This window comes from Malus sylvestris, chromosome 14 (genome assembly GCF_916048215.2).
Source record: "Malus sylvestris chromosome 14, drMalSylv7.2, whole genome shotgun sequence".
Taxonomy (NCBI): domain Eukaryota; kingdom Viridiplantae; phylum Streptophyta; class Magnoliopsida; order Rosales; family Rosaceae; genus Malus; species Malus sylvestris.
In genome coordinates, this window is record NC_062273.1 from 9,044,595 (window position 1) to 9,069,789 (window position 25,195).

Sequence of the window (25,195 nt, forward strand, 5' to 3'; positions counted from 1 at the left end):
AGCCAAACCAGGGCTTAGTCCGTGATTAGTCTGATACTACATCAAACGCTTCACTATTATTATTCTATTTATTTCAAGCCAAGACAATTCAACTTAATCCCTGAAATTAGTTGAGTTCGAAATAGTTCAGTGCAACAAACGCAAACAGCTATGAGTTTTTATCGTTAATATCCAAAATTTAACACTCAATTTCATAAATGTCATTTTTTATAAAAAATTTCAAATGTAGCAGAAAATCCATGTGAATAGACCTAAATGTCCTAAAAATCCAAAACCTAATTACACAAAAAGCCAAAACCCTTGAATGGATCTTCTCGACATCTTTGTTCAAAGTGTGAGGCCACAAGTGGAGTTGATAAACATTGTAGAGCAATTGCGGGTGTTGTTCAACAATCAACAAATGGAGTATGGACTTGAAATTTTGTCACTCATGTTTGAAACTCAATCATTACCGTTGATACAAGATTGTCTTAAAAGAGTATGTTTTGTACAATCAATTTAGCAGACATGATACTGGTTGAGGCTTCTAACTCATTGGAATCAAATTCCAATCTAATTCACAAGAGGATCATTCCAACTTTATTTTTTCTTCTCTTCCCCACCAATCTAATTAATCTACAACACCAATTTGTAAGTTCTAAATTGTTGATTTCAACTCATCCCAATTCTTATACCCAAAGCGAATGGATGCCATGAATCGATCACACTTTTCATTATACAAGTCTGTTATTCTGATCATGTTGGAAATTCAATTTTAGTTTTGGATTTCTTTGGAACGATTGAACTTCTAATAGGGTTTTGTTTCTTACGTTTATTTGGTTTTAATTTTCAAGGTATTTATAGTTCTTTTAAAGTGGTTTTTCTGCTATATTTGAAATATTTTATAAAAAATGACATTTATGAATATGGGTGTTAAATTTTGACTATTATTGATAAATATTCTAGCTACGACTGGGAAGGTTGCAGGTTTAAAAAGTTCCAGAATTCCTGTTATACCCTCATATATTTATAAAATTTCATGTAATCCTCTCACCTTTGCACTCTCCCTCTTCTCCTGCGGCAACGGCGAGAGTTTGAGGCTTGGAACACACATTACCAGCGGCAGCTTGAAGGTGAGATTTCTTGTTCTCAGATCATCAATATTTACTCTGTTCAGTTTTTTAGACCGTTGATTTTTTTTTCTGGTTTGAATTCTTATGTGTTTGTACCATACTTGACCAATCCTGAAACTACTGAGCACTGGTCAACATTATACCATCAAGGATCCACAAGATTTTCCCTCCAACCAGGAGGCCAATCACAGCGCGACATGTGTCGACATCAGAGGCCAATCATAGCGTGACACATGTCAATATCAGAGGCCAATCATAGCACGACACGTGTCAAAGTCAGAATAAAGCTAGAGACTATCTTCTATAAAAGGAGATCATTCTCTCACAATATTTTCTAATGTCATTTGTACTAAATCATTCCCTAGTACTCACTAAAGGAGAGCTTGAACCTATGTACTTGTGTAAACCCTTCACAATTAATGAGAACTTCTCTACTTCGTGGACGTAGCCAATTTGGGTAAACCACGTACATCTTGTGTTTGCTTCCCTATTTCTGTCCATTTACATACCTATCCATACAAGTGACCGGAGCAATCTAGCGAAGGTCACAAACTTAACATTTGCTGTTGTACCAAAGTCTTCATTGATTTTGGACATCAACATTTGGCGCCGTCTGTGGGAAACACACTTATTCCTACTATCTTCAGCTTTGTCAAGCTGGTTTCCACCATTTGTACACTCTCTTTTGACCAGGCATCATTATCTAACATGGGGAACGAAGGAAGCCACAACACACAGAACGACACCCCCATTGTGCCTAATGTAAGGCAGCAAAAGAAGGAACGAAAGAAGTTCGTTTTTCAAGCTAAAGTCGAAGAACTGGAGGCTTAGAATAACAAAATAACAATGAAGAACAAGGTCATCCAGGAGTAGTATGAAAAGCTCTTCAAGATGCTCCATGATTCTAGGCATACTCAAGCACACGAGCTCATCACCCTCGTGGAAGTTAACCATCAAATGGGTGCCCCCCAACACGGAGGGTCACCTGCCTTCGACATGAGTATTCTTGACGAGGAGCGAGCTACTCATCAAAATGTCAATAAACATGAGGCTTCTCTCAACCCAGCTACTTCGACCTGAAGCGGGAAAAGTAGAGGAATGCACCTTTTTACAGAAGGAATGGAAAGATCAAGAGCCGTTTACCATGACTGTCGAGACTTCCTAAGACAACGTCGAGAAAATTCTATCCATATAGGCTTAAGGGTCAAAGACCCAAGAGTCATTAAAGGGATCAGTTCTCTACCACAACGTAGGCCAACGCCTAATCCAAGAAAGGAACCACATGCCTTGGAGGGACAAGAAGGTGAAGGAGACTTGGGGGACTTCTAAACGGCACATCTCGAAAGCCAGTACGGTGAATCTAAGAAAAAGCCACATGTCTTTGACCAAACTTCCATTCTTCCTAAGGATGAGGAAAACTTGCGAATGAGAGTTTTAATGAAGCCTGACTCCACTCAGGACCCTCTTATCATGCATCTCATCGAAGAGGTGAGCAAGTTAAAGGCCGAGTGTCATGCCTAAATCCCTGGCTGGGATCAACCAAGGCTCGACCCTCTGACAAAGAGAATCTTTGGCACCCATCTATAAGGAGAAACGAAATAGAAGCTTAGCTTGCAATCTTATACTGGGAGGGAAGATCTGATTGAGCATATATACCTCTTTGAATCTATAATTGCATACCGAAGACACAATGATGAGGAACAATGTCTTATATTCCCCTCAACTCTCTCTAGTGGAGCTCTCAATTGGTATTTTCGTCTTCGACCTAATACTGTGGATTCCTTCACTGAGCTAAGGAGGCTTTTCATGGCTCAACACATATTCCAAGCTGATCGCGTACACTCTGCTAATGATCTATACACTATTCGTCAGAAATTAAATGAGTCATTGCGTGAATATGTTAATCGCTTCTGCTATGAGTACTCTCATTGTGCTGAGGTAGATGATAAAACATCACTCAAGGCCTTCACGGTAGGCATGTATGAATGCTTCTTCAAGTACATGATGAATGCTAACACTTGGAAGACTTACTCTGAGGTAATGATGCAAGCTTACAATCATGCATTTGTCGAGGTAAGGACATACTAAGGGAACCCTTATATGGTTAACCCCTATTAACAAATGGGAAGTGGAAGTCAAGTTCTACCAAGTAAGGAGATCTTGGCCATTCAGACATCTATTGCATCATCTCCTGCCTCATTTAGCTACTCGTTTTTACCAAGTGAGGAGATCTTGGCCATTCAGACACCCATTGCATCATCTCTTACCTCATTTAGCTACTCGTTAAGTCACCAAACATATTCGTCTCTTGTAAGGGGAATAATTTTTACTCTCAGCAAACTCATTACAACAAGAGGGATAAAAGTCGTATTAAGACAACTAAGGGTGAACGTACCGTCGACTATTATAAGTATGAGGCCAAGCCTCACTCTGTCAAAATGGAGTACTAGGTACTGAAGGAAATGCTATTATAAGAAGGCATACACATTACAAATATTTTGACCCTCAACCGCTTGAGCTCTTTTGTCACACAAGGCATTTAGCAAATATTAAAAGAAGAGAGAATTCAAACAACTTCTTCTGAGTCTTTTGCATTCTTAGCATTGGAACACTTGGTCTACGTTGACCTACCTCTATACTCCAACTTAGAGCTCCAACATGCGTACTTTGACACAAAGCAAGTGATACTAAGTGTTACAACCAACATGGTTCACATATTGAAAGCATGGATTCCTTCATGTATATCAAAACATTCATAAGCATCACTCGTATCAATCAACATAAACATTATACATTCTAACACATTCATACATTCCAACACATTCATACATAAGCCAATTGTGCTTCGAAAGGGTTTAACATACTTTGTGTCATTCAACACTTGCTAGAATGTGCCTCATCACCTTGCCCTTATTCTCACCAACTAGGTGATGAAAGGACTCACCTTCGTGCCACCAACCAGGTAACGAAATGTACAACCCGTACTCTAATAATATTTGGCAACTTGCCACTCTTATCACCAACCAGGTGAAGAAGGAACTTACCTTCGTGCCACCAACCAGGTGATGAAATGTACAACTTGTACTCTAATAGTATTTGGCAACTTGCCACTCTTATCACTAACCAGGTGAAGAAGAAACTCATCTTCATGCCACAAACCAGGTAATGAAATGTACAACCCGTACTCTCCTTCATGCCACCAACCAGGTAATGAAATGTACAACTCGTACTCTAATATTATTTGGCATCTTGCCACTCTTATCACCAACCAGGTGAAGAAGGAACTCATCTTCGTGCCACCAACTAGGTGATGAAATGTACAACCCATACTCTAATATTATTTGGCAACTTGCCACTCTTATCACCAACTAGGTGAAGAAGGAACTCATCTTCATGCCACCAACCAAGTGATGAAACGTGATTAAAGGTGATGAAGGAATTCACCTTCGTACCACCAACCAAGTGATGAAAGTAACTCACCATTCATTCCACCAACTAGAAGACGAGTGATACAACTTGTACATGTGAAGTCCTAGCATTCACAAATAATAAAAAACCCTCAAGCTTTACAACTCAACTAGGGGAGCACTTATGCCCAACAAGAGTTATAGTCACCAACAAAGTCTTATTGCAAGCCAACAATGGCTTCAGTGCATGGTATACGAAGATCAAGCTCTTCAACCCTCTTGCATCTGCTTCAGACATTTCTCCTCTATAACAATGCAAATACTACAACTCGTAGAAAGCTTCACACATTGTTGATCAAGACCGTTAGAAGCAAATTCAATTTATATGGTTCATCCAAACCTTCAACTACTACAAAGTGTGGCTTGCATCACAATCTCTTGCTTAACAGTGTGGAAGCAAAATTTGTATATGTTGTCTCTCCCACATTTTCAAATTTCCAGTTTTCCAAAAAAGAATAATAAAAAAAAGAAGGGAAATTGAGAAATTCAACAACTTTAACAAATGGAGGGCAACTACAATTCTCAAAAGCTTCACACACTTTTGATCAAGATAGTGTGAAGCAAAATCAATTTATGGTGCCAACAAAGCTTCATCAAAGGAGTTCAACCTACAATTCGCAAAAGCCTCACACACTCTTGATCAAGATAGTGTGAAGCAAAATCAATTTATGGTGTCAACAAAGCTTCAACCTTCAGAGCTTCACCTACAAAACTTTAACCACAAAGTTACACCTATAAAGCTTCAACCTCAAAGCTTCACCACAAAGCTTCACCTACAAAGTTTCAACCTTCAAAGCTTCACCTACAAAGCTTCAACACAAAAGCTTCACCTACAAAGCTTCAACACAAAAGTTTCACCTACAAAACTTCACCTATAAAGCGTCACCTACAAAGCTTCAACACAAAAGTTTCAACACAAAAGTCTCACCTACAAAGCTTCAACACCAAAGCTTCACCTACAAAGCTTCAACACAAAAGCTTCACCTGCAAAAGCTTTTCTATTAAAAAAAATATATTCAAAAATTCAAAAAAAAAAAAAAAGGCCAGGTCTCCCCTTCTTTAGGCCTAACAACTTTCATACCAAATATATATGAAGGAAGAGTTTTAGACTACCACTTAGAAAGGAAAATGGTGAAGTTTTGTTACTTTGGAAAATTGGCTTCTAGCAAGACATCTCATTTATCCACTTCCTCAACCGAAGACTTGGGGACTCCTACCATATGCTACTACATCGGTACCCGAAAGTTTCGCAACTACTCAGTGACTTGGATTTTTCAAGTCTCCAATCGAGAAATTTTCCTTATTCAGGAAATTAAGGGAGCACTATTTCAACCTACAGGATCCACCCATGAAGTTTCAACACGCAAACTTTAACAAAAGAACAAATTCAAAGAATTTAGTGAATGATGCCTTAGTGTATTTAACACAATACGCTGAAATGAAGCAAAACTTATTTATTGATATTCCTGAGAAATTACAGATATGTACATATACATGAATAAAAACAAACAAATAGGAGGGAGCCTTCACAAAGGTTGCTCAGGAAAAGTCTTAGTACTCGGCAAAGCCCCAGAAAAAGAAGGCATCAAAAGGTGATTATTTGGAGCCTCAGTATTGAGCAGAACCCTAGGAAGAAAAGGCACCAGAGGTTGATCATTTAGAGCTTTAGTACGTGGTACAGCCCCAGAAGACGAAGACAATAAACGTTTTTCGAACAAACCCACAAACCTCTGATGATCACTTAAAATCTGACCATCAAATTCCTGCAACCGATCAAGCTTCCTCTTCATGCTTGTAGCATAGTCATATGCGAGCCTGTGCAATTGTTTATTCTCATGCTTGAGCCCTCTGATATCCTGTTTGAGACTTATCACTTCAGCCGCCAAAGATTCAACTTGGCGGGTTCGAGCAAATAGGTGTTGGGCCATATTAAACACAGAACCTACGCACCGAACACTGAGAGCCAGAAAATCCTTAACAACCAACTTATCAGACCATTTAGAAAGTAGTTTGTTATCTCTAAGAGTGAGAAGGTTTCTGGCCACCACCGCAACGGTCATATCATTCTTCATCACAGAGTCCCCAATGGTAAAAGGACAATAGAGGATAAGAAGGATGTGCACCATATGTTGTCTTGAGGAGACATAGCTACCTCTTGCACCGCATTCAAGTCCAAACGATGGTCAGATGGGCCAGACATTTTCAGAAATAATGACGAAAAAATGAGGTACAGTAAATCTAAGAAATACAAAAATAAAGAAGGAATTCCTACAAGCAGTAACTCTTTGAACGTACTTCTTGAACACAATTGGTGCCCCTATAAAAGAAAGGGCAACATGGCCATTTGTTCAAAAATCGATGAGGCATCACTCTCCGAATTTCAAGAAGTAGATTTTCCAAGGTAAGATTTGTCGACAATCTCCACATGCGACGTCAGCTCCTTGAATACTAAGGATAACTTTGCCAAAGAACTCTGACAAAGTTAAGGCACGAGAATTTTGAAGTTCCAGCTACCTTACTATTACCCATAAAGGTAAAAGAATAGCACCACTACTGGCTAATTGGCAAATCCCTAGATGTGTCAACCTCCATCTTTCATGGCAAAGCATGCTCACAAGAAAGCTCAATTTTTCCTCATATCCAAGAATACACTTTCAACAAATTTGTTTGTTCAAAAATCGAAGAGGCAACGCTCTCTGAATTTCAAGAGCCAGATCTCCAACAGATCTGCTTATTCAAAAATAGAAGGGGCAGCGCTCTCCGCATTTTGAGAGCCAGATCTTCAACATATCTTTTTGTTCAAAAATCGAAGAGGCACCGCTCTTCGAATTTTGAGAGCCAGATGTTCTTGGATAAAATTTTTCTGCAATCTTCACACGCAACACTAGCTTTCCGGATACCATAGACCACTTTGTCAAAGATCTTTGACAAAGTTAAAACACGTGAATCTTGCAGCTCCCACTACATTGCTATGACCGAGGAGGGTAAAGGAACAACATTACTACTTGCTGTTGAGGAAATTCCTATATATGTCGACCTCCATCCTCCATGGACAGGCAGACCTACAAAAATGCTCAACCCTTCCTCACATCTGAGAGAGCGCTCCCAACGAAGCCTCTCCTCAGTTTCCTTCTTCCCCGATAATACCTCTGCAAACTAGCCACACTAGAGTAAGAGTATCTCATATCATCAGGGTTAAAAGCAAGAGTATCCCATATCATGCTTTTTCCTTGTCTTTTCCTTTGCCCTTGCTCTTACCTGCAAGACAAGGAGAAAGAACGCAATCAATCGGAACCTGAAATCAAACTTCTGATCTGGAACTGATTGTCCGGAACCTGTGCCTGGTTGCTTACCTAGCATTGATCTCGAGTACTCATCCTCAACTGTTGTCAAGGTCACAAATTCCTTCGGTAAATACCTCAGAACAGTTGATACAATATTGATGCTTTACACTGAAGCTGCCACGCATGGATGAGTCGATGAGGAGTAGTGCTCTAAAGGACCATTTAAATGCAAAGGTTGCGCACCACTTCTGCGATGCAAAGGTCACTATAGGACGATGCTCTTCCTGCAGAACCGCACAATCTAGACAAAGGAGTCTAAATCAAATCCAAGCCCGGCATCGCTGCCCTATCCGAAGAGCTCGAAAAGCTTCAACAACCTTTCGCTGACATCGTCGCCAAAGAGCAAAACCTTGCCATACCACATCCACTACTTTGTCAATAGTAAGAGTATCACATATCATCAAGGTCAAATGAACTCTTGATTTGATGGACTTGTTTTGACCTCAAATTCTTGAGTCGGCCTTATATTCTGAAGGAAACCAAAAAACCCTTCAGCCCAGTTCAAGAATAAACCTGTGGAAAGTTACTTCTTCAAAAGCAAAAGTATCTTATATCATCTATTCTCCATGTCATTTTCTTTATCTTTGTTGATGTCTACAGAACAAGGAGAAGGAGAACAATCAGCAGAAACACGAGATCAAACTTTCGATCTAAGACTGATTGCTTGGAACTCTGATTACTTACTTTGTATGTCACCTTTTTCATCATATCTCCTTACTCAGAGACTTTAGGGACTCCTACTATAGGGTTTATATCGTGCTTGACCAAGCCTAAAACTACAAGTAAGCTTCAAGTGAAATTGATACATTATCTTGTGCATCTCCATCGATTAAAGATACCACCCCTGGATAGAGGAAAAGTACTTCCAGAGAAGATGCCACATCTACCTATGAGACAGATAAGGCAAGTGAAAACAATACCACACTTTGATACTTAGAAGTTTCGTGATTACTTAGGGGCTTGGATCTTACAAGTCCCCAATCGAAGAGTTTCCCTTACTCGGGAACATAAGGGAGCACTGTTTGTACCATACTTGATCAATCCCGAAACTACTAAGCACCGGTCAACGTTATACCATCAAGGATCCATAAGAGTTTCTCTCCAACCAGGAGGCCAATCACACGTGTTGACATCAAAGGCCAATCATAGCGAGACATGTGTCAACATCAGAGGCCAATCACAGCACGACACGTGTCAAAGTCAGAACAAAGCTAGAGACTCTCTTCTATAAAAATAGATCATTCTCTCACAATATTTCCTAATGTCATTTGTACTAAATCATTCACTAGTACTCACTAAAGGAGAACTTGAACCTATGTACTTGTGCAAACCCTTCACAATTAATGAGAACTCCTCTACTCCGTGGACGTAGCCAATTTGGGTGAACCACGTACATCTTGTGTTTGCTTCCCTATTTTTGTCCATTTACATACCTATCCATACTAGTGACTGGAGCAATCTAGTGAGGGTCACAAACTTAACATTTTCTGTTGTATCAAAGTCCTTATTGATTTTGGGCATCAACACTATGTATGGATTAATTGGCAAATTTTGATGTTCCGATTGGGTTTCCTATTGCATCTATGAAAGTCATATTAATTTAGAAATAACCGGAAAAATAAATATGAAATATGAAGTCAAACCACTGGACTAGTTTGATTTTTTTTGGGAAAAGAATTTTGCATTTTTGGATTTTTTAATTGAATTTTGATAAGAGTTGTTAGGATTGTAGCTTAGTTTTAGGTCATTATATGGTTATGGAATTGAGAATGGTTGCATTCATAAGAGAGGTGAGTCCGTGAAGTGTGATATGGAAATGGTAATTATTTGAGTATCTATCTGATGAAGAGGGGATGAAATTTGTCTGTCTTTTATTGATCAGCTGAACTTTGAGCCATTGTGGCGGTGTTCAGTGCTGCCAGAGATTACAGTATTGTTTTGCTCGAATTACATTGGTGAAATTAGAAAGAGATGGCATTTCCGAGAGAGATTGAGAAGGGGAAACGTAGCATTACAAGCAAATAGGGAAGAGAGCTTACTGTTTGTTTCTATTACAGTTGCCAGCTTGTTCTAGTCGGTCCTAAAAGGAAAACCTTGCTTACTTGCTATATCTATGGGTCCTCTCTAGGAGGTTGGCCGCTTATTCTAGATCCTTCCATTTTCAAGAAAGTCCACAACTTGATATGACATCCGATGTTGCTTGTGACATTTAAAATCCTTGGCCTTGTGAAGGAGCAAATTTGTTTTCTTTTCAGAGGTTCATTAGCTTGAAGGTTTCATGATACTGTAACTGGTGATAAAAGCAAACTTAACAATGATTTTTTTTCTCACACCTCTTTGCTCACATCTTCGTCATTGTTTGATTTTTAGCAAAGTACAATATGTCAAATTGGTAATTCGAATATGATGGGAATGGTTAACATTTTTCTTATTAGTATACATCTCCTGAATAGTTACTTTTTCATGCTTGTATAATTTGGTCATTCTGAAAATTCTTGTGCATAACATTTCACTTGCTTAAGTATGAATCTACGTGTGCAAAAGTTAGCTTATGATTGATATCTGTGTGTCTCTGTAGGGTGGGAGCTAAAGCTTGGCAAACAAGAAAGAATATGAGGTGTGCTTGTGTCTAGAGTAATTTGTATTCCATTTTGTAATAGGGAATTGTTATTGGCACTCTAAAAATCTCATTTTGCACTACAAATTTTCTATAATTAGAAAGAAAAATATACTTATGAGGAGTATAGAAAGAGATTTTTAGAGTGCTAATAAAAGTTCCCTTGTAATATGGTTGTTAATGTTTCACTTTGTATTGTCCGTGTAAAAATGAAATTGTGTATTGTTGTGGAGGTTGCGCTGGAAAAAAAGGGAACTAGTTTATTAGACTAGATCTCTAGCCTTTACTTTGTAAACTCTGAATAATTGTTTTCTTTATGTAGGTAGTGCAATATTTAGTGTAACAATGCTGGCTCGGTTTATTCTATCTCGGAAATATGGCACTAGTATTGCAATTTCTGCCAATTCTCAGATTGCTCAGTATGCTCGGCTTGGCCAAATTGAGAAAGCCCGAAGGGTGTTTGATCAAATGCACGATAAAAATATTGTGTCTTGGAACTCAATGGTGAGAGGTCACTTCCAAGGTAATCAGCCAGGAGAAGCCCGGAGGTTGTTTGATAAAATGCAGGAGAGGAATATAGTTTCTTGGAACGGTTTGATATCTGGGTATGTCAAGAATGGGATGATTAGTGAGGCTAGGAAAGTGTTTGATTCAATGCCCGAAATGAATATTGTTTCTTGGACGTCGATGGTTCGAGGGTACGTGCAAGAGGGTAGGATTTTGGAGGCTGACTCACTTTTCTGGGAAATGCCTGAAAAGAATGTTGTTTTGCGGACAATGATGTTGGGTGGCCTGATTTAAGAGGGTAGGATTAATGATGCCCGTAGGCTTTATGATATGATGCCCGACAAGGATGTTGTGGCAAGGACTAATATGATTGGTTGGTATTTTCAGGTTGGGCGTTTGGCTGAAGCACGTGAGATTTTTGATGAGATGCCGCGTAGAATGTTGTTTCGTGAACTGTGATGGTATCTGGGTATGTGTATAACCAACAACAACAAAGCCTTTTCCCACTAAGTGGGGTCGGCTATATGAATCCTAGAACGCCATTATGTTCGGTTTTGTGTCATGTCATCCGTTAGATCCAAGTACTCTAAGTCTTTTCTTAGGGTCTCTTCCAAAGTTTTCCTAGGTCTTCCTCTACCCATTTGGCCCTGAACCTCTATCCCGTAGTCACATCTTTTAACCGGAGCGTCAGGAGGCCTTCTTTGCACATGTCCAAACCCATTTTGTGTACGTGTTGATGCTTCACCGCCCAACATTCTGTGCCATACAGCATCGCCGATCTTATTGCCGTCCTATAAAATTTTCCCTTGAGCTTCAGTGGCCTACGACGGTCACACAACACGCCGGATACACTCTTCCACTTCATCCATCCAGCTTGTATTCTATGGTTGAGATCTCCATCTAATTCTCCGTTCTTTTGCAAGATAGATCCTAGGTAGCGAAAACGGTTGCTCTTTGGTATTTCCTGATCTCCGATCCTCACCCCTAACTCATTTTGGCCTCCATTTGCACTGAACTTGCACTTTATATATTCTGTCTTTGATCAGCTTAGGCGAAGACCTTTAGATTCCAACACTTCTCTCCAAAGGTTAAGCTTCGCATTTACCCCTCCTGAGTTTCATCTATCAACACTATATCATTTGCGAAAAGTATACACCAAGGAATATCATATTGAATATGTCATGTTAACTCATCCATTACCAACGCAAAAATGTAAGGACTTAAGGATTGTTAATGCAAAAAATCAGTGAGGACTTTGGTACAACAAAAATTATTAAGTTTGTGATCTTCGCTAGATTGCTCTGGTCATTAGTATGGATAAGTATGTAAATGGATAGAGACAGGAAAGCAAACACAAGATGTACGTGGTTCACCCAGATTGGCTACGTCCACGGAGTAGAGGAGTTCTCATTAATTGTGAAGGGTTTACACAAGTACATAGGTTCAAGCTCTCCTTTAGTGAGTACAAGTGAATGATTTAGTACAAATGACATTAGGAAATAGTGTGGGAGAATGATCTCATAATCACGAAACTTCTAAGTACCGAAGTGTGGTATCGTCTTCACTTGCCTTATCTGTCTCATAGGTAGATTCGGCATCTTCTCTGGAAGTACTCTTCCTCCATCCAGGGGTGGTATCTTTAACTGGTGGAGATGCACAAGGTAATGTATCAATTTCACTTGAAGCTTACTTGTAGTTTCAGGCTTGGTCAAGCACGATACAAACCATGTAGTAGGAGTCCCCCAAGTCGCCGAGCTAGGGGATCTGCTGAAAGAGGTGACAGACAAGGTAAGCAATCAGAGCTCCAAGCAATCAGTCACAGATTAGAAGTTTGATTTCGAGTTCCGGCTGATTGTTCTCATTCTCCATATCTTGCAGGCAACATGAAGGATAAAGAGAAGAAAAAAGAGAATAGATGATATGAGATACTTTTGCTTTTGAAAAAGTAACTTTCCACAGGCTTATTCTTGAACTAGGCTGGAGGGTTTTCTGGTTTCCTCCAGAGTATAAGGCCGACTGAAGAATTTGAGGGTCAAAACAAGTCCATCAAATCTAGAGTACGTTCGACCCTGCTGATATGGGATACTTTTGTTGTTGACAAAGTAGTGGATGTATCGGCACGTGTTCTGTTACGCTTGTCTCCACATGCTTCCTTGTATCCTTCTCACTTTCCCTATCTGTTCCTCAAGCAGATGTGGTATCTTCTCTAGAAGCATAAGATGTTGAAGATGAGTACTCGAGAGCAATGCCAGGTAAGTAATCAGGTATAGGGTTCCAGGCAGTCAGTTCCTAACTGGAAGCTTGCTTCCAAGTGCTGACTGATTGCTCTTTTTCTCCTTGTCTTGCAGGTAAGAACAAGGCCAAAGGAAAAGACAGGGAAAAAGCATGATATGGGATACTCTTGCTTTTAACCCTGATGATATGAGATATTCTTGCTCTGGTGTAGCTTGTTTGCAGAGGTATTATTGGGGGGAAAGAAAGCTGAGTATTTCGAGAGGCTTCGTTGGGAGTGCCCTCTCAGATATGAGGAAGGGTTGAGCGTTTTTGCAGGTCTGCCTGTCCGTTGAGGATGAAGGTCGACATATATAGGAGTCTCCCTAACAACAAGTAGTAATGCTATTCCTTTACCCTGCTTGGTCATAGCACGGTAGTGGGAGCTGCCAGTTTCACGTGTGTCAGAGCATTTTGAAAAAGTGGTCTGTGGTATCTGGAAAGCTGATGTTGTGTGTGAAGATTACAGACAAGCTTTATCCAAGGATATCTGGCTCTCGAAGTTGAGAAAGCAGTGCCTTCTTGGTTTTCGAACAAGCAATCCTGTCGGGGATCTGGCTCTCGAGATTCGAAGAACGGTGCCTCTTCAATTTTTGAGAAAGCAATCCTGCTGGGAGTCTGGCTCTCGAGATTCGGATAGCGGTGTCTCTTCGATTTATGAGAAAGTAATCATGTTGGGAGTCTGGCTCTCGAGATTCGAAGGGCCGTGCCTCTTCGATTTTGGAGCAAGCAATCTTGTTGGGAGTGTTTTCTCGAATATGAGTAAAGGTTGGGCATGTTTTCTAGTCTACCTTGCCACGGAACACAGAGGTTGACACACAGGGACTTTCCAATTATCCAGCAGTGGTGCTGTTCCTTTACCTTTGTAGGTAATAATATGGTAGCTAGACCTTCAAAATTTATGTGTCTAAACTTTGTTAGTGTTGTTTCTTTGCTATTCTTTTACCCTTCTTGGTCATAGCGATGTAGTGGGAACTGCGAGCTTCACGTGTCTAAACTTTGTCAGAGATCTTTGGTAAAGTTATCTGTGGTACACATGAGCTGATGGTGCGTGTGGAAAGTGGATGATTGAACAATAAGATTCACGTGTTTTCTACTTCACCAGAAATCTTCAACAGAATACCCGTAATTTCAGCAACGTTGAGTGTGCATGTGGCAAGTGCTAACAAGGCTGAAAAAAGCAGGTGCCTCTTCGATTTCTAAGATCGGCCCTCATGGCCTCTGAGCAGCCCAGCTTTTGAGAAAGCAAGCGCCTCTTCAATTTTTGAGATCGGCCTTCTGTTGGAAGTATGCCCACAAAGCCACTCATTTGATGTAATAGCTTTTTGGAATACTTAATGTATTAAACTTTTATATGTTTAATGAAGGGCAAAGCTTATTGTTAATCACTATTTATTGTATCATGTGTTTAAACAATAAGGGAATCCAAGGGATGTATTTGATCTAAGAGACAAGTGATCTAAGTGAGTTAGATTATCGAGACCATTCTCTTATGTTCATTCCTAAAACGTTCCTAGCCATAGGATTGCCAATTGGGCATTGACAATCCGCTAAGGTTAGTATGTGTTATGTTGACTCAAGCGTGAGTATGACTAGTCTCAAGTCATTTGGTGTTGGACACTAAGACAAACACATAGGTGCTCGAAAGAGTAATCGAGTACACTGAACTACGATCAAAAGAGAGTTCGAACATACATGTCATGTATGAACTCTAAAGTTGCAATATGCAAAGTAGTCCTTTGACCTGAGGCATCATAGATGTCTAATGGTTAGGTCCTTGATCTTTGATCATGTCAAACGGCATTCCATCGGAGTGTCCACGGCATTGTTGGGGTCAAGCTATCTAGTCATGTAGACATATGAATGCACAACAAGGGATCTCTAACCTTCCATGGTGGAAGGAGAATACTCTAAGATATGATTCTAAAGTCTTTGGCCAAAGCAAATGAATATGACTTAGGAAGTTTGTTCCAAATCATATTCAAGGGAATCATATAGGAAAGTATCACATTGGATAGTAGACATGAAACAAACTATCACTTAAACAATGTGATTAAGAGTATTGTATTAGAGAATGATCGTATTGCATTGTAGTTGTAACTGGATAGGTTCTCCAACCAATTCTACTTAGCTTGGGTGACCATGATATTCTGCTAGGCGTCACTCATGGTTTGTGGAAGCCCTAATGGTTAGCAAACACTAATCAATAAAGGGAGAATTGAAATGTGGTTTCAATTCACAATTGATCGTTAAGAGTAACAATCGCCCACTGCCTCGTTAATTGGAACCTAATGGATCGTACACCGAGTAAGGATGTATGTGAAGAAATCAAATGAAATGGATAAGCAATTAAATGGTTTAATTGAAGAATGGTCAAGATTAATTAATTAGTTAATTAATTTTACGAAAGGTTCGTGTTGGGCTTATATGTTGGTTTTGGGTTTCGGGGCCCAAAAGCGTTTTGGTCCAAAATGCCCATTATGTTTAAGTTGTATGACAACTAAAACAAAATGGGCAAATAGCCCAATAACATCAAAGAGGCCGGCCATTAGGGTGGATGGGCAAACTTGGATTAATTACAAGTTTGCCACTCACTTGTAATGAAGTATAAATTCAACTTTATAGCTTTATTTTCTTTAAGGGTTTTCTAGTTGAAATTGGGTGAAACATTTTCTCTCCATTTTCTTCTAAGAGGCCGGCCACTAAGGGAAGGGACATCTAGCAATCTCTTCTTCCCTAAGTCATCCATATCATCTTCACAAGATACATACTTGGTGAAGAGACTTAGAGACATCAAACTTTTGGTGTTTTGGAGAACATATCCTCATTTCCTCAAATCTTCAAAGGAGCACTAAAGGGAGGAAAACACAAGGAGGATTCAAGGAGCTTGGAGGTGACTTGAAGGCCCTCCACTTGGGTGAATCCCTTGTGTAAACAAGGATGAGCTTCAAGGGTAAAGAAACTCTAAATCTTTACTTCTCTTTAATGTTGTTAAAGAGTTTATTGGTTCACCATATACTAGGCTTTGAAAGTCATGGGTTTTATGAATTGTTTTTGAATGCATGTCTACTTTAAAGTGTTAATAGCTTGCCTTTGTATTCAAATGTTCATACTTGTTCTTGGCTAGGACAAAATTTTTCCTTCACCTTCGTGGTCTTTGAGCAGCCCAGCTTTTGAGAAAGCAAACGCCTCTTCGATTTCTAAGATCAGCCCTCATGGTCTCTGAGCAGCTCAGCTTTTGAGAAAGGAAACGCCTCTTCGATTTCTGGGCAGACGCCTCTTCGATTTCTGAAGCTCCGTCGAGTGTAGATTTTTATAGAGGCTGGCATTAAGTTCCAAAGCACACTTGAATCTCCACCAGTAGAAGCTCCCTTCTTGCACTTCTAAGATCTTGATTTGTCCGACCTCTTCTCTCTTCAACACCTTTGAAAATGTCTGGCCCCTCCGACCGTCGTTTTGACTTGAACCTTGTTGAAGAGGCAGCCACGCCTTCTCCAGACAACATATGGCGCCCATCCTTCTTATCCCCTACTGGTCCTCTTACCATTGGGGATTCCGTGATGAAGAATGATATGACCGCTGCGGTGGTGGCCAGGAACCTTCTCACTCCAAAAGATAACATACTACTTTCTAAACGGTCTGATGAGTTGGCTGTTAAGGATTCTCTGGCTCTGAGTGTTCAGTGTGCAGGTTCTATGTCTAATATGGCCCAACGCCTATTTGGTCGAACTCGCCAAGTTGAATCATTGGTGGCTGAAGTGATGAGTCTCAAACAGGAGATTAGAGGGCTCAAGCATGAGAATAAACAGTTGCACCAGCTCGCACATGACTATGCTACAAACATGAAGAGGAAGCTTGACCAGATGAAGGAATTTGATGGTCAGGTTTTACTTGATCATCAGCGGTTTGTGGGTTTGTTCCAAAGGCATTTATTGCCTTCGTCTTTTGGGGCTGTACCGCGTAATGAAGCTCCAAATGATCAACCTCCGATGCCTCCTCCTTCTAGGGTTCTGTCCAGTACTGAGGCTCCGAATGATCCCCCTCCGGTGCTTTCTCTTTCTGGGGCTTTACCGACTGCTGAGACTTCTCCTAAGCAACCTTTGTGAAGGCTCCCTTTTGTTTGTTTATTTTGACTCATGTATATGTACATATTTGTAACTTATCGGAGATATCAATCAATAAGCTTTGCTTCATTTCAACGTATTGTGTTAAATACACCAAAGCCTTCTTCACTGAGTAGGGTTGGCTATATGAATCTTAGAATGTCATTGTGCTCGATCCTGTGTCATGTCCTCCGTTAGATCTAAGTACTCTAAGTCTTTTTTTAGAGTCTCTTCCAAAGTTTTCCTAGGTCTTCCTCTACCCCTTCGACCCTGAACCTCTGTCCCGTAGTCACATCTTCTAACCGGAGCATCAGTAGGCATTTTTTACACATGTCCAAACCACCGTAACCGATTTTTTCTCAGCTTTCCTACAATTTCAGCTACTCCTACTTTACCTCGGATATCCTCATTCCTAATCTTATCCTTTCTCGTGTGCCCACACATCCAATGAAGCATCCTCATCTCCGCTACACCTATTTTGTGTACGTGTTGATGCTTCACCGCCCAACATTTTGTGCCATACAGCATCGCCGGCCTTATTGCCTTCCTATAAAATTTTCCCTTGAGCTTCAGTGGCATACGACGGTTACACAACACGCCGGATGCACTCTTCCACTTCATCCATCCAGCTTGTATTCTATGGTTGAGATCTCCATCTAATTCTCCGTTCTTTTGCAAGATAGATCCTAAGTAGCAAAAACGATCGCTCTTTTGTATTTTCTGATCTCCGATCCTCACCCCTAACTCATTTTGGCCTCCATTTGCACTAAACTTGCACTCCATATATTTTGTCTTTCATTGGCTTAGGCAAAGACCTTTAGATTCCAACATTTCTTTCCAAAGGTTAAGCTTCGCATTTACCCCTTCCTGAGTTTCATCTATCAACACTATATCGTCTGCGAAAAGCATACACCAAGGAATATGATCTTGAATATGTCCTGTTAACTCATCCATTACCAATGCAAAAAGGTAAGGACTTAAGGATGAGCCTTGATTTAATCCTACAGTTATGGGGAAGCTTTCGGTTTGTCCTTCATGAGTTCTTACGGCAGTCTTTGCTCCCTCATACATATCCTTTATAGCTTGGATATATGCTACTCGTACTCCTTTCTTCTCTAAAATCCTTCAAAGAATGTCTCTTGGGACCCTATCATACGCTTTTTCCAAATCTATAAAGACCATGTGTAAATCCTTATTCCCATCTCTATATCTTTCCATCAGTCTTCGTAAGAGATAGATTGCCTCCATGGTTGAGCGCCCTGGCATGAACCCGAATTGGTTGTCCGAAACCCGTGTCTCTTGCCTCAATCTATACTCAATGACTCTCTCCCAGAGCTTCATTGTATGACTCATTAGCTTAATACCCCTATAGTTCATGCAATTTTGTACGTCGCCCTTATTCTTGTAGATAGGCATCAAAGTGCTCTTTCGCCACTCATTTGGCATCTTCTTCGTTTTCAAAATCCTATTGAAAAGGTCAGTGAGCCATGCTATACCTGTCTCTCCCAAGACTTTCCACACTTCGATCGGTATATCGTCTGGGCCCACTGCTTTTCTATGCTTCATCTTCTTCAAACCTACAACCACTTCTTCCTTCCTGATTCGACGATAAAATGAGTAGTTTCTACACTCTTCTGAGTTACTCAACTCCCCTAAACAAGTACTCCTTTCATGTCCTTCATTGAAAAGATTATGAAAATAACCTTTCCATCTGTCTTTGACCGCGTTCTCTGTAGCAAGAACCTTTCCATCCTTATCCTTGATGCACCTCACTTGGTTTAGGTCCATTGTCTTCTTTTCCCTTGCTCTAGGTAGTTTATAGATATCCAACTCTCATTCTTTGGTATCTAGTCGCTTATACATATCGTCATAAGCCGCTAACTTAGCTTATCTCACAGCTTTCTTCCCCTCTTGCTTCGCTCTTCTATACCTTTCACCATTTTCATCGGTCATGTCCTTGTATAAGGCTTTACAACATTCCTTCTTAGCCTTCTATGTGCATAAGCAACAAGTGGATATTGCTAGAAAGCTTTTTGAAGTGATGCCAAAGAAAAATGAGTTGTCTTGGACAACAATGCTGATAGATTACACTCAGTGTGGACGGATCATAAAGGCTTCAGAGCTTTTTCAAGCAATGCCTATTAAGTCAGTTGTTACTTGTAATGCCATGATACGTGGTTACGGTCAAAATGGAGAGGTAGCTAAAGTAAGGGAAGTTTTTGATAATATGAGAGATAGGGATGATCGGACATGGAGTGCAATGATTAAAGTTTACGAACTAAAAGGTTTTGATTTGGAAGCCCTTGACTTGTTTGCTTTGATGCAAAGAGAAGATATAAGGCCGAATTTCCCTTTAAGTGTTCTATCTGTTTGTGGCAGCTTGGCGAATCTTGATTATGGTAGACAGATTCATGCCCAGTTGGTGAGGAACCAGTTTGATCTTGATGTATATGTTGCTTCAGTATTGATGACAATGTTTGTTAAATGTGGCGACCTTGTGAAGGCAAAACAGGTGTTTGACAGGTTTTCTGCAAAGGATATTGTTATGTGGAACTCAATGATCACTAGTTATGCCCAACATGGTTTAGGAGGTAAAGCTCTACAAGTGTTTGATGAGATGTGCTCTTTGAGCATAGCAGCAGATGAAATCACCTTTGTTGGAGTTCTTTTAGCCTGTAGCTACAGTGGAAATGTAGAAAAAGGTCTTGAGATTTTTGAAACAATGAAATCAAATTACCAGGTGGAGCCAGGAACTGCACATTTTGCATGTATGGTTGATCTGCTTGGTCGAGTAGGACAAGTAAATGAGGTAATGGGTTTAATTAATAGGATGCCAGTAGAGGCAAATGCGATTGTTTGGGGTGCCGTATTAGGTGCATGTAGACAGCATATGAAAATGGACTTGGCGGAAGTTGCAGCAAAGAAACTTACAGAGCTTGAGCCCTATAAAGCAAGGCCTTACGTCTTGCTATCTGTTAATGCACAAAACCGAAGGGGTCTTGGAACAATGTAAATCCGACCGTGAATCTGTAAGAAAGTAAAGAACACAAGATGTATCGTGATTCACCCTAATGTTTAGGCTACGTCCACACTGATATTGTATTTCTCTGTTAGTGAGAGGATGAGAGGGTGTGAGCATCTGAGGGTGAGAGTGAGGCTTCCCATGGCCTAAGAATTGGCCCCTCCCAATGAGGAGAGTGAGGGGTCCTTTTATAGAATAAGGGCTCCTCACTTATTACATATTTGCCCCTTCATTTATTACATAATTACATTTGAGTCCCCCGAGTATTTATACGAGGTCTAAATACGGAGGCCCTAAGTATGGTACAAACAGTACATTTGGCGCCGTCTGTGGGAATCAACACGAAAAACTATGTCGGTTCTCTTTCATATTTTCACCTCCGCCGTGAATCTGCAAACAACTTTCAGTACTATCAAATGGCTGCCTTACAACTCTTCTCATTATTCTTATTTTTCGTGATCTTCTTCTTCCATCCAACAGCTACGAAAACAAAAAGAAACCCAAAAAATTTTGAGCATATATTCTTTGACTTGTCTCAAGCATTTTCAGATCTACTAAAACAAACCCCACATAACCTAGAAATTGTAATTGTTGCCAAATTTAGGGAAATTAGGGGTTGTTATTGAAGGGGGTTCCATTCCAGATCGAAACGGTACGCTGCATGAGAATGAAGACGATAGTGGGGGAGAATGCAGAGGAAGAAGAGAGAGTGTGAGAGAAGGCAAAACATGTCTGCCATAGTGTGCAGGAAGAGATCATCGATTTTCGGAGACAACTTGCTGCCGTCGACTTCCCTTCCGTCCTACCGTTCAAGTGTGATGCGTTTACGACCCCCGAATCGGAGCCCAAAACGACATCTTCCTGGCGACAGCACAACAAGTGCAGACCTTCCCGCTTCCACTCGACGACGAGGTGGCAGAGGTAGTACAGCCCGATTTGGCTAAAGTGCCTTCCACAGATTAGATTTTGCCGACATAAAAATTAGAGAAGGAAGATGCAAGAATCGTCGACTATTTTGATGTGATTGCAGGAACAAGTACATGTGGTCTTGTGGTCTGGGAAGTCATCTACGCCGAGCACGGCATCGACGCCACCCGACGATACTAGGGCGACAACGAGCTCCAGCTGAAGACTCGTCGGATCATGGTCCTACGGCCAGATTTTTCGATGGGGTAAATCAGGAGAGCCTCACTGAGTCGAGCGGTGCGAATGCAGTGTGAGGATTCTTCTCGGCTTTGAGGAGCTTCAGGACTCGCTTCGGAGAGAGAGATTTGGGGAAGTCGACCATGGCAGTGGCAGAGTTGCAAATTTGTGTGGTTGCAGTGTCTCATTATACAGAATGTTAACGATAGTTTTTGCTCCGACTAAAAAAGGGAGAATCGCCGCCGTCGAATCGGTGAGTTATCTCGCGATACAACACCGTACAGCAAAACGCCCTCACTTCGCTGGTGAACTTGTCTCTGGAGAAGCCCAACAAGGTGAAGATCATATGGTCAGGATTCGTGCCGCATTTGGTGGATGCATCAAGCACAGCTCTTCGATGGGCACTCCACAACCTGCTTAGGTTTGGAAACCGGTAACTCTGGTTCATATTTTTCCAAACCTCAAGATCCAAAAACCAAAAAAACAAAAGCAGCAAAGGTGCAAAGGTGAGCTGAGAAAAACGAAAGCAAAAGCAAAGCAGAAAACGAAAGCAAAAGCAAAAGCAAAAAAAAAGGAAATGGCATTATTCCCTTGTCTGTCATCTGCCAAAAGAAAGAAAAATAAAGAGAAAGGAAAAGGTAAAACGTTCAGCAGGCGCAATACGCACATGGAAAAAGATCTGCAACAACCCAGTACGCAATAAGTGCAGTACGCACCAACGATCTGCAACTGTCGAAGCTTTTGTGTCGAAACCTTTGTTTTGAATGATGTAATTTATTTTTCTTATCTCTTGCAGATATTTGTATAACGCTATCAGAGGGTAATAAAAAAAGGGCAAGCCCAAAATAATAGGCTGGAATGTTATGTGGAGGGCGAAGACCCATATGCCTAAAAGAGCCAGGCCCTCTATTATCACCAACCAGGTGATCAAAAGTACGTCCAATACTACAAAAAATTATTTGGCAGCCTGCCACTATTACCACCAACCAGGTGATCAAAAATACGCCCAGTATTACAAAAAATTATTCGGCAACCTGCCGCTATTACCACCAACCAGGTAATCAAAAGTACGCCCAGTACTACAAAAAATTATTCGGCAGCCTGCTGCTATTACCACCAACCAGGTGATCAAAAGTACACCCAGTACTTCAAAATTATTCGGCAGCCTGCCGCTATTATCACCAACCAGGTGATCAAAAGTACGTCCAGTACTCCAAAATTATACATGAGCATCACTCATGTCAATCATACATAAACATTCATGAGCATCACTCATGTCAATCATACATAAACATTCATAACCATCATTCATGTCAACATTCATGAGCATCACTCATGTCAACATTCATAAGCATCACTTCTGTCAATCAACATAAACATTCATGAGTATTACTCATGTCAATCAGCTTCGAAAGCTTCATTTACAGAGCTCCAACTTTGAAAGCTCCAACTTCAAAAGCTTCACTTGCAAAGCTTCACCTACAAAGCTTCAGTGTAGGGTATACAAATACCGCCTCCGAACAACCGCCACTTCGGCCCATACATGGATTCAATTTGAAGTCTCCAGCCAACAGACTTTATTGACCGAAGACTTGGGGGACTACATTATGTACCATATATTGGGCCTCAACTGGGCCTCATGAAAAATACTTGGGGGACTTAGCCCATCACTTATGTATTGAGGAGCGAGCCCTTATTCTATAAAAGGGACTCCCTCACCATCATTAGATAGCATCGCTACCTACTGAGCAACCGCCTCATCGCGAGTATCGACTCTAGTCCATCATTTATGTATTGAGGAGTGAGCTCTCATTCTATAAAAAGGACTCCCTCACCTTCAACGCCATAGGCCGAACCAACCAAGGCAACATAAGCCACAAGCCGAGCAGCCTCGCAACATGTGCTACTTCTAGTTGAGCATCATTTCACTTTGAGCACCGCCTCATATCAAATATCAGTTCAAGACGACATCTAGTTACTTCGGCCCACACATGGACTGAATTTCAAGTCTCCAGCCAAAAGACTCTTTTGACTGAAGACTTGGGGGAATACTATTTGTACCATACTTAGGGCCTCCGTATTTAGACCTCGTATAAATACTCGAATGACTCAAATGTAATTATGTAATAAATGAAATGGCAAATATGTAAAAGTGAGGAGCCCTTATTCTATAAAAGGACCCCTCACTCTCCTTATTGGGAAGAGCCAATTCTTAGGCCATGGAAAGCCTCACTCTCACCCTCAGAGGCTCTCACCCTCTCATCCTCTCACAAACAGAGAAATACAATATCAGTGTGGACGTAGCCTAAACATTGGGGTGAACCACGATACATCTTGTGTTCTTTACTTTCTTGTAGATTCACGGTCGGATTTACGTTGTTCCAAGACCCCTCCGGTTTTGTGCATCAACACTATCAAATATTTATGCAACCCAGGGTAGATGGTATGATGTTGTAGAGGTGAGGGAAAACATGAGAGCCAGAAGTCTTCGCAAGTTACCTGGTTGTAGCTGGATTGTGGTGGAGAAAAATGTGCATATGTTTACTGGGGGAGAGAGCACGGGTCACCCAAAACATGAGATGATCATGAGAGAGTTAGAGAGACTGGGTGTATTATTAAGAGAAACTGGTTACTGCCCTGATGGGAGCTTTGTATTGCATGATGTAGAAGAAGAAGAGAAGGCGCACAGCTTGGTTATCATAGTGAGAATTGGCCATAGCATATGGGCTCCTGAAGGTGCCAAAAGGGATGCCAATTCGTTTGATGAAGAACCTTAGGGTTTGTGGGGATTGCCATTCTGCAATTAAATTAATAGCTAAAGTTACGCAGAGAGAGATTGTTTTGAGGGATGCAAACAGATTTCATCATTTTAAGGATGGTGTGTGTTCTTGCGGAGACTATTGGTGATTCCAAATTTAATGGGGTACATCCTGGGACAGTCTGGTTTTGAGACAGGAATTGTGCCTACGGGAGTTAATTGACCAGGACAGAAATTGATACTTCCAGATAATGACACCTATATATAGAACCATGAGGAGAACTTGCTATAACTTTGTTGGTACATGGGGAGAACTTCCAAATACGATAACTTGTATGCACTGGCAATCCATAAAAGCTTGTAAACTTCAAAGTGTAAGGCCTACAATGATGGTTCTGGAATTGAAACGGTTTTGAAGTACTTATGCTTGTGTGAAAATGGCATGGGGTGAAAATTTTCTCGTGTGCAGGTATGTTATATTCAATCTAAGTTCATAATATTGATTTTATTTTATTTTTTACTCTTTTTATACTATTTGTTCTGTTACTCGGCTAATATTTTGTGCCACATTCGCTGTTCACCTTATGATTCAGGGCTGGAACTTGACATGAATAATACACAGTGAGCTCAGCCGAGGAAGGCGAACATAGAGCTTTTGTTGCCCTGAAGTTCATTAAGAAAGGTCATTTTTTAAAAACTTTTAAATTTCCCCCGTTCCTAACTTAGGGTGATCTCTTTGGGATCAAACACATGGTTTCCTCTATGCCCTGCTATCAACTACCATGTTAGCGAGTGTGTGTCTGTGCATGAGTGAACTTTTGCATGCATGGTTGAGTTTGTCCAAGAGGTTT

The 25,195-nt window shown here is 40.7% G+C and overlaps 1 pseudogene; it reads left to right on the plus strand.

Annotated features, from left to right (window-relative positions):
* The first annotated feature begins 1,077 nt into the window (after positions 1-1,077).
* On the plus strand, positions 1,078-24,796 carry LOC126600470 (pentatricopeptide repeat-containing protein At1g56690, mitochondrial-like; annotated as a pseudogene).
* The last annotated feature ends 399 nt before the right edge of the window (positions 24,797-25,195 follow it).